General features: G+C 45.2%; 1 protein-coding gene across 1 annotated transcript in view; it reads right to left on the bottom strand.

Annotated features, from left to right (window-relative positions):
• Window positions 1–16039, bottom strand: part of MOCOS (molybdenum cofactor sulfurase) — a 420261-nt gene that overhangs the window by 7099 nt on the left and 397123 nt on the right. The gene's annotated exons all lie outside the window — the stretch shown is intronic.

The following is a 16039-nucleotide window of genomic DNA, read 5'->3' as shown; positions in this document are numbered from 1 at the left end:
TGGGCTATTAATATTTAATGAGTAGGGGTTCGACTCTTAGCACCCACATCTTTGGCAGAATTAATATGTTACAGCAGGCTCCCTTTTTATAATTTACTGAGACAGGGCCATAGTTTTGGTTATTGCTGTGCATGATACTGACAATATTGCCCTTTCCAACAAGGGCTTTCACTGTATTGACCATTCTGTAATCTGGAATCACACTTCTGTGCAAAGTATTGGGTAATAAGAAAACAGCATAGTAACAGCTGCAACTGGTCTGCCCATCCATAAAAGGAAGAGGTGCAGGTAAGGTCTATATAAAGTCTCCATTACATTTTTATACAATAAGATATAAATTATGAGAAACTACCAGTAACTAATGTTAGAAATAGACAACAACAAATATGGCCATCAGAACAACCACAAATGCAATGCAAAATATATCTTATTTTTAGCTATACTGTTCTTGTATTATTCTTAACCAACCTTGAACCCAGATGTTCAAATTTGCCCTCCTGCTGGTAGCTAAAGGGACTTGCCTAAATTCTTCTACAACATTGTTAGTGAGGTGAAGTACTGATATTGATTGGTATTGGCTAGTATTTGTGTCTTCTTTCTATCAGCATATTTCATTAGAAACAAACCTTGCGCATGGAGTCTGATCTTGCAATCATGTGTTAATACAATGGTATTAGTGGAGGGAATGTTCCGGGAGTGGGATTAGATTGTTCACGGAAATGTTTTTAAACTACCAACCTATCCAGTCAACAGGCAATATTTTATGGGAAAGGACACTGTGGAGGCCATGCCACTAAGAGAAGATAATTTTTCAGGGAGTACAATGAGGTGCAATTATTTATTCAGCAGCATAGTATAGAGCAGATCTCTTTATTCAGGGACATTGTAATGGTAATGCTATCTCCAGTCTGAGAAAAAGTCACCTATAGGGAACCTGGATGTGCATGTTGTAACAGAGTGTCACCCCCTGCATGTTTTCATGGACCATACTGTAATTATGCCTACATTAGCATTTACTGATGCATACATTAGCATTTACTGTCCTGCATCTGGTGGGGGGGGGGACACACATGTGACTTAGTTCCTCTCTGCAGGGGACCTCGTTAATACACAACTTTTCAGATTGACAGGAGACTGGATTTTTGGGAGCTTCTTTCCTTTTTCAATTAAATATTTATTTATTATTATTATTATTATTATTACTAATAACAGCCTTCAGCTCCATCTCTAGCCATGGCGACTTGATGGATGAATGCTCTGTAGGAAGATCGATCTTGTGCAAGTCTAGATAGGTCCACCAGAATCTTATCCACCATTATTTTGATTGTATCAAGCCATTGGGTTGGTGGTCTTCCTCTTTGTCTTGTTCCTTCTATTCTTCTGTCCATGATGTCCTTCTCCAGTGATTGTTCTCTTCATATGATGTGTATAAAGAAGGCAAGTCGTAGCTTTGTGATCCTTGCTTTGAGTCACTTGTCTGGCTTGATTTGTTCCAAAATTGATTTTTTTGTTCTTCTTGCCATCTATGTTATTGATAGCATCCTTCTCCAGCACCACAATTCAAAAGCATTGATTATTTTTTTTATGTCTTGTTTCTTTATCGTCCAGGTTTCGCATCCATATGTTACAACAGAAAAGACCAGACTACGTGCGTGCCTTGTCTTCGTTGCCAGTTAAATGTTCCTCAATTTGAAGACATTATCAAGTGACTTCAATGTTAATGGGGAATTACTTATACTTGATGCTTGAACATACTTGAACACTTCATCCCATCCAGGTAGCTGATTCCAAGAGAGGTAGAAAAATAAGGCCGGGGTCACATTGCGTTATGGCAGTCCGTTAGACAGACTGCGTTACACCGCGGCATAATGCGACGTAAGGCTGGTTTCACACTTGCGTTTTTTAGCACTGTGCCTTGTGCGCTATTGTGCGCATGCACATTTCTCCCCTATATTTAACATGGGTGCGCATGGTCTAGCGCATGCACGCGTTTGTATGCATTTTCGTGCGCATGCGGTTTTTGTAGCTTGAGCCTAGGCGCGCCGGACGCAACCTGTTGCATTTTTGGTCCATCCGACCTGTCTCAGAAAAACGCATGCGCGTTAGCACACGGAATGCGCAAAAAACAGCTTTACAGTCTATGGGAACGCACGCGTGCGCTAGGACATGTGCACGCATGTGTTTGAAATTGCATGCGTTTTTCAGTTAACATGGTAACAAACTGGTTAAATCGCATGCGCAAAAAAACAGCAAACACATGCAAAACGCATGATGCATTTTTGCATGCGTTTGGTATGCGCACGAGGCGCAGTGCAAAAAAACACAAGTGTGAAAGTAGCCTAACACAGTCCGTTAACGCTGCCATTGCCCCCCATTGTTGGGCGCATCGCGACGCATGCCGTAAAGCGGCATGCGTTCGCGATGGTCCGTCATTCAGTGATGGAGCCTCGGATTTGCTGGCTGCAGTGTCTGAGGTTCCGTCACCGCTAGAGCAGATGAATCATCTACACTAGCGGGTATAGCATAACGTCATCATGTTGTGCTATGCAGTTAACGCAGCCCATCAATGCTATGAGTTGAACGGGCTGGGTTAACGCAATGTGAACCTAGCCTTAGCCAGTTTCACCAGTTTCATTTGGTAGTTGAGTGCTGTGTCCTGTGAAAGGCTAGGGTGTGTTGCTGCAGCCAGGTCCTGCTACAGATTGGAGATCAGTTACCAGGTTGATGTCTTGCCCACCCTGTTGGATTTGAGGAACTAGTCTATTATTGCATTTTCCTTGGCATCGGATTACCTGATGGTGCCACGGGATTTGTCTCTTTTGTGCGGCCACATTTCCGACTCTAAGGACCCATAGCTATGTATCGTGTTATATTCTCCCAGTCCCAATAAAGGTCTTTTGGATTGTTCACCAGCCTGCTGCCCCTGCCTGCTCGGTCACACACATTGTCACACGTGTTTGTCACAATGCTGACTATCTCTCATCAGTATTGTGGCTCCTGAATGGTTAGCAATTTGATGACGGCTATTAACAGCAACTTCCAGTGTCATTGTTAAGGACTTACTGGAAGTTGTAGGCATATGCTATACTATTGTATATGGGGCTGACCTGACACTGCAATTTATTCAATTTATTGCTGTACTAGGTTTAATGATGTATTCATGAACTGATGTTGGTTCAGATTACATATTTATCTACTGATGATGGTTCTGATGATGCTTTTATGTACTGGTGATGGTTCTGGTGATATATGTATGTGCTGATGATGATTCTGGTACTATATTCAAGTATTGATGATAATTCTGGTGATACATTCATGGTCTGATTGATAGTGGATCTGGTGATTTATTCATGTACTGACGATGATTATGGCTCTGTATTCATGTACTCATGGTGGTTCTGGTGATGTATTATTGTTCTGATGTGGTATTTCAATGGCTTCTGATTCAATCAATTAAGTTTGTATGAACACAACTGTTTCATTTGCATAGCTGTATGGCTGTTATTAATATTATTTTTTTAGCACCTTTGATTCCATGATGCAGTACTTGTGAAAAGAGGTTTAAATACAAAATACAAAATTACAATGATCAAAATAGTATTGACAGACTGATAGAGAGATGAGAGGACCCTGCCCTTATGGGCTTACTTTCTACAGGATAATGGGGAAGGAGGCAGTAGGTGAGGAGATTGCTGCAGCTTTGGTGGTGGTGAGGCGAAAATGCGTTCATTGCAAGCTGTTAGCTTTCTTGAAGAGATGGGTTTTTGACTGATGTCTGAGTGCTGGAAAGTGTTGGGGCACGGAATTCCAACAGAATGGGGATGCTTAAGTCTTGAAGTTAATTGGATGAGGAACATACACAGGAAAAGGCTGTTTTATGAAGACCAGAGATTACATGTGGGAAGATAACAGATAAGTTAGGAGATATATGGAGGAGATAGATTATGGATGGCCTTGCAAGCTAAGGTTAGTACTTTAAACTATATGCAATGGGGAATTGGGGAGCAATGAAAAAATTTACAGAGCAGAGAGGCGGAGTAGTAATGAGAGGAGTGGTGAATTAATCAGGCTGCAAAGTTAAGGATGGACTGGAGAGGTGCATTGGTGTTAGTTAGGAGGCCACAGAGGAGGATTTTGTGGTAGTTAAGGCAGGAGTTGATGAAGCCATGCACTAATATTTCAGTAGATTGAGTGTTGAGGAAGGAACAAATTCTGCAAATATTTTTGAAATGGAGGCAGCAGGCAGTGATGAGGGCTTGGATGTGTGATTTTAAAGACAGTGAAAAGTCCATGGTATCGCCAAGGCAGCAGAATTCTGATTCAGGGGAAAGCATGATGTTGTTTATAGTGATAGATCTGGTAAGGAAGTTAAGTGATGAAGGAAAGTTGAATAGTTTGGTTTTGTCGACATTACATTTTAGAAAGCGTAATTAGAAAAAGGAGGATATAGCTGATAGACATTCTGGGATTCTGGACAGCATTATTCAGCATATAGATGATACTGGCACCCATGGGACTTTATAAGTTTTCCCAGACCAAAGGTGTAGAAGGAGAAGAGTAGGGGTCTCAGGACAGATCTTTGAGGGACACCGACAGAAAGGTTGGGATGAAGTAGTATGAGGAGATACAGGAGAGGGCAAGGTCTTGTTGCAGAAGGAAGAGAAGATTTGTAGTAGAAGGGACTGGTCGACTGTGTCAATGGTAGAGGACAGGTTTAGAAGGAGGAGTATAAAAAAAGTCTGTTAGCTTTAGCAGTAATTAAATCATTTGATTAGGGCAGTTTCAATAGAGTGGTGGGGAAGGAAGCCAGATTTTAGGATGTTGAAGAGCGAGTTGGTTGAGAGGTGGAAAGAAAGGTTAATGTGGACATACTGTTCGATGAGTTTGGCGGAAAAATAAAGAAGTGATATGAGACTATAACTGGATGTAAAGGTTGGTTCTAGGGATGGTTTCTTCAGGATTGGCATGATTGTTGAATGTTTGAAAGCAGAAGGGAAGACACCATAGGTTAATAATAGGTTGAAGAGGAGGGTTAGTGCTGGGATAAGCTGAGTGGTGAGGTTAGGGAGTGGGTGGGATAGGATAGAATTTAGAAAACAACTGGTGACGTGTGATTTGGACAGAAGGTAAGTAAGCTTTCCTTTAGTGATGGTGGGAAGAAATATTATAGGTAAGGGCAGAGGTCTGTTATATGAAGAAGTTGTTGTGGTTGAACAGTAAACACTTGACTGATTTGGTCGATCTTATTTTTGAAATGTGCGACAATTTTTTTTGCCGAATTGATAGAGGTCAGAGGGGACAACAGTGGACAGAGGTGAGAGTTAAAAGTGTTGAATAACTAAAATTGCTTGTTTACAATGGGCTATGTAGTTTCAGAGGAGAAACATCTGTTTGCCTGCAAAAATAATTTGGCTCCATCATAAACCTTTAAAAATCAATTATTTTTCATTGCTCTAAAGCCTCTGTATGTTAACGATGCTTTAAGAACCACACAAGCTTGATCATTACATTAGTGAGTCTACATTTCAATTCCATCTTGGTTGCTTTGTTTTGAATCTGATGATTGGCACAGGCTAAACTGTGTAAATGTCCAAATAACTTTGAACCCAGCTGTATGTTATATGGAAGAATTACAAGACATTACAGCAAAGCTGCTTATTTAATCGCTTTATGAGTATCTACTTTAACCCCTTAATGTCCAATGATTAGACATCTCCCCTGCTTTAATGAGGGCTCCGGCGCTGAGCCCGCATCAAAGCCGGGACATGTCAGCTGTTTCGAACAGCTGACATCTGCCCACAATAGGCGCGAGTGGAATCGCCGTCCTCCCGCTCCTATTAACTAGTTAAATCCCACTGTCAAAACTGACAGCGGGCATTTAAAGAGCACTTCCGGCCGCCGGGCCGGAAGTGAGCTCATCGTATCACGTGATCGGGGGTCGGCGTCATGTTGCCTGGACAACCAGAGGTCCAGGCTGAAAGCACAGGAGTAAATCTGCTACATATGGGCGATCTGCTCATCGCCCATATGTAGCAGAGCCGATCGAGTTGTGCATGCTTCAAGCCTCCTATGGAGGCTATTGAAGCAAGCCAAATTAAAAAAAAATGTTTAAAAATAAAAAAAATATAAAAAAACCTAAAAGTTCAAATCACCCCCCTTTCGCCCCAATCAAAATAAAACAGTAAAAAAAATCCCACATACACATATTAGGCATCACCGCTTTCAGAATCGCCCGATCTATCAATTAAAAAAAGCATTAACCCAATCGCTAAACGGCGTAGCGAGAAAAAAAGTCAAAACCCCAGAATTACGTTTTTTTTAATCTCTGTGACCATGAATTAAAATGCAATAACGAGCGATTAAAAGAACATGTCTGCATAAAATTGGTATCATTAAAAACGTCAACTCGGCACGCAAAAAAATAAGCCCTCACCCGACCCCAGATCACGAAAAATGGAGACGCTACGGGTCTCGGAAAATGGTGTTTTTTTGGGGGTTTTTTTTTAGCAAACTTTTGGATTTTTTTTTCACCACTTAGATAAAAAAGAACCTAGACATGTTTGGTGTCTATGAACTCGTAATGACCTGGTGAATCATAATGGCAGGTCAGCTTTAGCATTTAGTGAACCTAGCAAAAAGGCCAAGCAAAAAACAAGTGTGGGATGGCACTTTTTTTTGCAATTTCACCGCACTTGGAATTTTTTTCCCATTTTGTAGTACATGACATGGTAAAATCAATGGTGTTGTTCAAAAGTACAACTCATCCCGCAAAAAATAAGCCCTCACATGGCCATATTGACGGAAAAATAAAAAAGTTATGGCTCTGGGAAGAAAGGGAGCGAAAAACAAAAACGCAAAAACTAAAATAACCCCGGTCCTTAAGGGGTTAAAGATTTTCATAATTTTGCTTTGTTCAAATCTCCTTTGAATCTACATTATATATGTTGAATTTTCTCAACTATCATTAGGCATTCTTGCATTGTGTTGATGTTGCTTCTCTTGGAGTGAAGTAGTTATAGCAATAAACAAAAAAAGAAAAACATTAGAGCACCATAATGCAGCAGTCGAAAGGAAGTTAAATAATAAAATTAAATAAATAACATTTGTGACAACACAGCATTTATTCTTATCTAGGCCAGACGCATTTTTCTTCAGTGGGTTAAGAGACATAGGCCATTGTTCATGAGCCTGAACATTGACTCTTGCATTAATGTGTTTTTCTTTGGTCAAGAGACATAGAACATTTTTTAGATGTGCCTAAATGTTTACTATTGAATTGAGTATTGTGCTGCTATCCTTGGAAAACAGGGAAGCTGTGTAATTGAACAATTCATGTTTGCTAATATGTTGATTACCCATATTACATGGCTATGCAATTTGTTGACCTGCAAAAATTGAAGGATAAACTTTGCAAATTGATTGAATACTTGAACAATGACAGTTGACCTCATCCCACCTTCCCCCTGACCTGTGGATGATGACCTGAAGGACAGATGTGGGTATAAAAAAGGGACCTTTATTCTTATGCAGAGAGACTCTACAGAACAGCAGCCAGGATACCATGGCTCCATCAAGATAAATACATATTTGACACTAGAGGTGTGCCGATGCTATCGTAATGGGAGGGAAGTGTGTGTGTATGTGTGTGTGTGTACGTGTGTGAGTACATGTGTGTGTGTGTGAGTACGTGTGTGTGTGAGTACGTGTGTGTGTGTATGTGAATACGTGTACGTGAGTGTGTGTATGTGAATACGTGTGTGTGTATGTGAATACGTGTGTATGTGAATACGTGTGTGTATGTGAATACGTGTGTGTGTGTATGTGAGTACATGTGTGTGTGTGTGTATGTGAGTATGTGTGTGTGTATGTGAGTATGTGTGTGTGTATGTGAGTACGTGTGTGTATGTGAATATGTGTGTGTGAGTAGCCAGTTTGGGATCATCCAGTCACCTGTCCCCATGGAGACTTTTTTTTATGTCTTGTTGAGGTCAAATCTCATTGTGCAAATATTCAATCTAATTGCATAGTTTATCCTTCTTTGTTTGCAGGTCAACAAATTGCATGGCCATGTAATATGGGTAATCAACATATTAGCAAACATCAGTTACCCAGCTTCGCTGTCTTCCAAGGATAGCAGCACAATAATCAATTCAATAGTCAACATTTAGGCTCATCTAAAAATGGTCTAAACTTATATACAGCAGAAAAAGTGGTAGTGGTAGGCCACACATTTTTCGGTGTGGTATCTGTGTGCCAGCTCATATCTGTGTGTGTTCAAATTTTGGCCAGTTTAGGCCGGTTTTATTTTTTGGTCCTGGGTATCTCTGGACTTACATACAGCAGTATTTAGCACAAAAAAAATTTATAAAAAAATGCAGGTCAGAAATTTTTGGTTGTGGTATCTCCCTAACAGGCCTCATTTATCCTTACCAAAAATTTGTCCATTTTAGGCCTATACATTGTATTTTATTTACAGTCTGTTATAGTACTTATTAAATCTGATAAGGCAAAACACATTTTAACCTAAAATACAGATAGGTAAAAGTGAGGTTTTCCAGCACACGTATCACATACAAGATGTCTCCAAATCACTCTTTTGTATTGAACGTGTCTAATATTCTAGTCCATTTACAATGGGCAAGGTGCATGACAAGGGACGGGGAAGTGGACGTGATGATGATGGTGCAGGCCGAGGCAGAGGCCGTGGGCAAGCTGAAATTGGGCCACCAAAAACACCCACATCTTCTAACTGGACCTTAGTGTCCAAAGTCCTAGGGGACCGCGGCAAGAAAGCACTATTGAAACCCAAGCAGTGTGAAAAGGTTGTTAGTTGGATAGCGGATAATACTTCCAGTTACTAATCCACCACCACCAGCAACCTGTCTTCAACACGGTCAAGTCACAGTTGCCGTGAATCAGGACGGCATATTCTTTACCCTGATACTCCTTCCTCCCACCATGCTGAGTGCCCTGAGACAACTGATCCCACACTCGGACACTCCGAAGAGCTGTTCAGTTTTCCATTAGGAGATTCGTGCCTCTTGCCCGGTCCACTTGAAGTGGGGCAAGATGATATTTCATTTAGCGATGCACAAATCTATGAGCAGCCACGGTCACAAGAGGTGGATGATGATGAGACACAATTGACGGAAAGTAAGGAGGAGGCCCAGGGTGGGGAAGTGGAAGATGAGGTGGTGGATGATGTTGTAACAGACCCAACCTGGCAGGAGGACATGCACAGTGAGGACAGCAGCACATAGGGGGAGGTAGGCGTTGCATCACCTCAGGCAGGAAGAAGCAGTCTGGTGGCTGCAGACAGAAGGCATGCAACCGTTCCCCGTAACACCAACCTGCCGGAAGTTGGCAGTCCAACTGTTAGGTCTTCCCAAGTCTGGTTATTTTTTAAAGACTCTCCTGATAACCCAAAAGAGGCCATTTGTAACACCTGTCATGTCAGCATCAGCAGGGGTAGAAAAACTACCAGCCTTACCACCACCAGCATGATCAGGCACATAGCAGCAAAGCATCCAACTTTGTGGTCCCAACCCCAGGCTCCAGGAACAGTGTCTGCGGGTGACACCACTGCTTCTTCCACTGTTGTGCATGCAAGCCAATTCCCTGTCAACAGGGAATTGCGAAGATGCCTCCTGCCCTGCACCTGCTGTTGTCCACAGTCAAATACCAGCATCATCAAACACGTCCACATCCTTATCCCAGTGCAGCCTTTAGTTGTCCATACCCCAGTCATTGGAACGTAAGCGGAAATACGCAGCCAATGCCCCACAGGCCACAGTACTGAATTCTCATATTTCTCGTCTGCTTGCGGTCGAAATGTTGCCTTTTAGGATTGTGGAGACGGAAACTTTCCGCAATCTGATGGCGGTGGCAGTCCCAAGGTACTCAGTCCTTGGCCGCCACTATTTCTCCCGCTGTGCCGTCCCGGCATTACACAAGCACGTATCCCACAACATTACCCGTTGTGACATATGCTGCTGTGTCGGTTTCCAGAGTGGACCCTCTGGGTCGTGGCACCCAACCACCCTGGCCTTGTGAGGACAACCCCCTATACAGGGAGTGTCAGGGGCAAGACCAAAGGGGTGAGGCACCACGACTGCTGGAACCAGACGGCTGGCTCATGGAAGACAGTTAGTGTCTGGCATCAGGGAACGTGCAGGATACAAGCAGGGTACAAGACATGGCAAAGCGTGGTCACAGGCTTTCTCCAGTAAAGCTTGGTTTCAGAGTTTCACCACGTACAAGACATAATAACGAAGACACAGAGATACATAGCAAGGCACATGCGAGGGCACGCCAAGGTCCAAGGCATGGTACGTGCTAGGTGGCACGCCAGGGTCCAAGGCATGGTGTGTGCTTGGAGACACGCCAAGGTTCAAAGTTCAAGGCAAGGTGCATGTTTAGGGAACACGCCAGGGTCCAAGGTTCAGGCCAGGGCCTGCGCGTGGTAGGAGACATGCCAGGGTTTAAGCTAGGGCCTGGGCATGCTTGGAGGCATGCCAGGGTTCAGGCAAGGGCCTGAGTACTAGGCAGGGTTCTGGCTAGGACCTGCGCATGCTTAAGGAGCATGAGGAGGCAAGCCAGGAAGCAGGCAAGGGCCTGCACGTGACAAGGGGCATGAGGTGAACAGTGCAGCAACAGCGTGAGTGCAAGAAAGACTGCGACACTGGCAGGCTGGCCGGGCTGAGGCACAGACAGGCGGGCATGGCTAAGGCAGGCATGGCTGAGGCACAAGCAGGCGGGCACAGCTAAGTCACTGGCCGGCAAGCATGGCTGAGGCACAAGCAGGCGGGCACGACTGAGGCGTGCATGGCTAAGGCACAAACAGGCGGGCAAGGCAAGACCAGGCGTGCGTAGGGCACACGGAGAAACAAGGCAAGGCAAAGTTGGCAAAGTAGAGACAGAGTACAGAGCAAAGAGCAGAACGTAGGCTGAACCACAGAGCTAGGTACAAGAAAGAGAAGCAGAGTGTATGCTAGAGCCGAGAGTCAGGTCAAGGAAGAAACTAGATACTGAGCTAGGAGCTGAACGTAGGCTGAAGCACAGAGTCGGAGAAAAGAAGCGGAGTGTATGCTGGAGCCCAGAGCCGGGTCGAGGAGGAGCACTGAGTATGAGATAAAGCTTGTGCTAAAGGAGCACGATAGGTCAGAATACAAAGATATAGCTCAAGGTAGAGTATATGGCCAAAGCACGTACAGACAGCACGGTGAGGCATAGTACAGAAACAGGGTTGTGCAAGAGAGCACGATATGACAGAGTATAGGAAAGAAGCAGAGCTTGTGCTAAAGAAGCACAATTGAGCAGAGGAAAGGAAAGCCACACAAGGCAAGGTACAGGACACCAGAGAAAGTACAGGACACCAGAGAAAGTACAGGACACCAGACAAAGTACAGGACATGAGACAAAGTACAAAACACGAGACCAAAACAAGACACCGGACGAAGTATAGGACACGAGACAAAGTACATGCACAGGGCGTGTGCGAAGAAGCACAAGAGGGCAGAGTGCAGAGGCACAGAATACAGAGAGCGACCAAGCAGAGACCAAGCAGTTCTTGCAGGGAAGCAACACGAGGCAAGGTACAGGAGATGAGGCAAAGTATAGGACACGAGGCAAAGTACAGGACACAAGACAGGAACAGGACACAAGACGAAGTACAAGCACAGAGTGTGTGCGAAGAAGCACTACAGGGCAGAGTGCAGGGGCATAGAATACAGGAAGTGACCGAGCAGAGACCAAGCTGGTCTAGCAGGGATGCAACATGATAATCAGACCCCTCCCATAGGAAGAGGCGGCCTGATATAGGGCATGGATACTTGGACTTCCGGGTCAGATCCTCCAGGATCACAGAGAGGACTTTCAGGTCAGGTCCTCAAGAACCATAGAGAGGACTTCTGGGTTGGGTCCTCCAGGACCATAGAGAGGATCGCTGGATCAGGTCCTCCAGGACCATAGAGAGGACCACTGGATCAGGTCCTCCAGAACCATAGAGAGGATCGCTGGATCAGGTCCTCCAGGACCTTGGAGAGGATCGCCAGGTCGGGTCCTCCAGGACCATAGAGAGGAACATTGAGTCTGGTCCTCCAGAACCATAGAGAGAGTCGCTGGAACAGGTCCTCCAGGGCCATAGAGAGGAACGCTGGGTCAGGTCCTCCAGGACCATAGAGAGAGTCGCTGGAACAGGTCCTCCAGGACCATAGAGAGGAACGCTGGATCGGGTCCTCCTGTTGCAGGCAGCATCGAGATGAGTGCGCGCACACGCACCAGGTACAGGCAGCAGCCAAAGGATCCAGCACAGGAGATGCACGTGCACACCAGCAACGGCGCACAGCCGCAAGGTGGAACGCGAGTGCGCACCAGCAACGGCAAGTAGCCGTAAGGTGAGATGCGCGTGCGCATTAGAGGAGGCTCCCAGAGCGGCCGCGAGGACCCTGCTCCGGGAATCTTGCGGCACAAGTGGCATGGCAGGTATGACAGGCATGACACCCGTGCCCTCAACAATGCAGATACTGGGAAAGTACACCTAACCATGGACACGTAGACAAGTACTTTTGGCCAAGGACGTAACATCTCGCTGACGGCACACTGGGTTAACATAGTGGAAGCTGGGACCCAGTCAGACCTTGGGATGGAACACGTTCTCCGGACGCCAAGGATTGCGGGCCCTACGTCAATCAGGGTTGCCTCCATTGTGTACAGCTCCTGCACCTCCTCCTCCTCTTCAGCCTCCATGTCCGAAAGGAGCACATCAGTCACAAGCTGGAAGCTCTGCAGCACTGCCAAAGCAAAGCGGCAACAGGCTGTGCTGAAGCTAATTTACTTAGGTGACAAACCGCACAATGCTGAAGAGTTGTTGACAGCTCTGAAAGAGCAGGCAGATGTGTGGCTGACACCGCTGAATCTCCAGCCAGGCATGGTTGTGTGTGACAATGGCAGGAACCTGGTGGCAGCTCTGAGGCAAGGTCAACTGACAAAGTACCATGCCTGGCCCATGTGCTGAACCTCATTGTTCAGTGTTTTCTAAAAAGCTATCTGGATCTGCCGGATCTGCTGGTTAAAGTACGCCGCCTGTGTGGACATTTTAGAAAGTCAGCTACATCTTCAGCCGCCATTGCCGTGCTTCAGCAACGATTGCAGATTCCGGCTCACTGACTGGTGTGTGATGTCCCCACACGTTGGAACTCTATACTGCATATGTTGGAAAGGATTTGTGAGCAGAAGCGGGCAGTTGTTGAATACCAGCATCAACAAGGTCATCGTGTTTCAGGTTTGACACCATACATAAGACCTCAGGAGTGGGCATGGATGTTAGACATATGTAGCATCCTCCAAAACTTTGAGGAGTCCACCAAGATGGTGAGCGGCGATGATGCCATACTTAGCGTCACTATCCCGCTCATCTGCATTCTGAAAAGCTCTCTGCTAACAAAGAAAGAGGATGCATTGCAGTTGGAGCATGAGGACATGGATCAAGGAACCATACAGGGTGATTACACACAGCACTGCCTCATGTCATCCCAGCGTGGATTGGTTGACAATGAGGAAGAGGAGGAGAAGGAAGACCAGGAGCTACTTTCATGCGCTATAGACGGGACTACAACCACAACTGTCATACCGTCTGCTCAGCGTGGATGGCCTGAGGACAGAGAAGAAGAGCAAGAGGAGGAGGAGGATGACACCTTGATCATTCGTCCTGTTGGTGAAGACACGGAAGGCTTGCCTGTTACCAGTCTGGCACGTATGGCTGAATTTAAGTTGTGCTGCCTTTCCCGTGACCCTCATATTGTCAAAATATTTGGTAACAGTCATTACTGGCTAGTGACACTTTTAGACCCATGCTACAAGGATAACTTTGTATCTCTTGTTCCAGAGGCAGACAGGTGTACCAAAATGGTGCAGTACCATAGGGCCACCGTTGCAGAGTTATTAAAAAAATTCCCGTCTCAAAACGCAGGCGGCAGAGATAACATTTCGTTGGCCAACCAAGCAGGACAGGAGACACAGATACAAGTCCACTCCAGCAGAGGCAGGGGAACACTGGCAAAGTTCTGGGACAGTTTTTTAAGACCCTCCCATCGCCCATGCACTGAGGCATGGGGTAATCTCACAAGGAATGCAATGTTTTCTAACATGCTGAGGGAGTACCTTGCTGACCGTACTAACTTCCTCTGTGATTCCTCTGTGCCTTTTAATTATTGGGTATCCAAGCTGGACTTGTGGCATGAGCTGGCTCTTTACGCCTTGGAGGTGCTGGCCTGCCCTGCCACTAGCATTTTGTCCGAGCGGGTTTTTAGTGCTGCTGGTGGCATTATCACAGATAAGCGCATTCGCCTTTATACGGAAAATGCAAACAGGTTGACTCTTATAAAAATGAATGAGGGATGGATTGGGCCTGACTTTGTGACACCACCAAATGATGACAGTGAAGCATAAACTCCAATGTAGTGTTTTTATGTGACCTTTTCACAACCAAAAATGGATAAACGCTTCGTGTTTTTTGCTATTTGGTGTCTTCTTCCTCCTTCTCCTCATCCTCACCGTCCATCACCACTTGAACACCAAGGTGAATGTATTCAATCATGCTCCGGCCACTCTATCTTTTTTCAAGGGTGTTATGATGGTCGTCACCAAAATTTAGAAAATGTTTACACCCCCAAGGGGAAATGTTTGCCAGCCCATACACTAAGTGTATGGGCATTCCAAGTGTAGGAGATCCGCTCCTTTAAATTGTCTCATCATCCACCCCCACTAGATCCAAAGGGTTTACGTGTTCCATACAATTGAGGTGTTCTCCCATATATGGGCATGATCTCTCTCTCTGTTTAATATTATGTCTTTTGCATACCCATGGTTAGCCCTCTTGCTGACACTTGACTAGTGGTGCCCTCCATTCACTTTATACTACGTGTTCCGTGCAGCTACAGCCAGTGTCGAATTTGTAACAAGGGTGGGTGTTTAGGCTGTGCGTAAAATACTTGTATTGCCAAACGTTGAGGTGTACCCCACAGGGGAAATGTTTGCCAGCTGCATTCCAAGTGTAGGAGACCCGCTCCTTTAAATTTGGCCTATTTTTAAATCAGGCCTTCCTCCAAGTCTCATCATCCACCCCCACTAGATCAAAAGGGTTTACGTGTTCTGTGCAGCTACAGCCAGTGTAGAATTTGTAACAAGGGTGGGTGTTTAGGCTGTGCGTCAAATACTTGTTCTGCCAAAGGTTGAGTTGTACCCCACAGGGGAAATGTTTGCCAGCCCATCCACTAATTGTATGGGCATTCCAAGTGTAGGAGTCTGGCTCCTTTAAACTAGGCATAGTTTTAAATCAGGCCTTCCTCCATGTCTCATCATCCGCCGCCACTAGATCACCAGTGTTAACGTGTTCCATGCTGCTACAGCCAGGGTTGAATTCCGAACAAGGGTGGGTGGATTTTCTTGTGCCCATCCAGTATGTGGTTTCAAAGGCATATTGGGGTGCAGATAACTTGGCAGCAGGGCAGGCCTTGCAGACAATGCATAAGAAAATAGTTTGAAATGAATAATGTGAGGTGGATTTTCCGGTGGACATCCAGTACATGGCTTGAAAAGCTTATTGGGGTGCATGTAACTTTGGGGCAGGCCAGGCCTTGCATTCAATGCAACATTTTTTCAGGAAGCCCTCCTGTACCTCTCATGAAAGGGGTATTGGGGTGCGTTGTAATTCCTGGCAGCCCATCCTCTCACTGCATAGGCAGTAACACTTCTGGAGACCCACTGATTAATAATGGTCCTTTAAGAAGATTGATGCTGCCTGATGCCCCTGTAAAAATAGGCTTTGTGACTTTAAGAGTACCTCCTTCCTAAATGAAACAAGATGTGTCTGTTTATGTGTCACACACCACATGGCCAGCTAGGGTTGTTAAATGTTACATTGACATTTCTCAGTGAATGCATTTGTATTGGTTGAAAGCAATGTTAAAGTTGAAAAACGCTTCAAAAACGCTGCGTCTGAACATAGCCCAAGTGGGGGAGGAACATTTTGGTCTGGGGT

This window comes from Dendrobates tinctorius, unplaced genomic scaffold, assembly GCF_039654945.1.
Source record: "Dendrobates tinctorius isolate UK_male_01 unplaced genomic scaffold, ASM3965494v1 ptg000102l, whole genome shotgun sequence".
NCBI lineage: Eukaryota > Metazoa > Chordata > Amphibia > Anura > Dendrobatidae > Dendrobates > Dendrobates tinctorius.
This window is presented reverse-complemented; position numbering and strand designations above follow the sequence as displayed.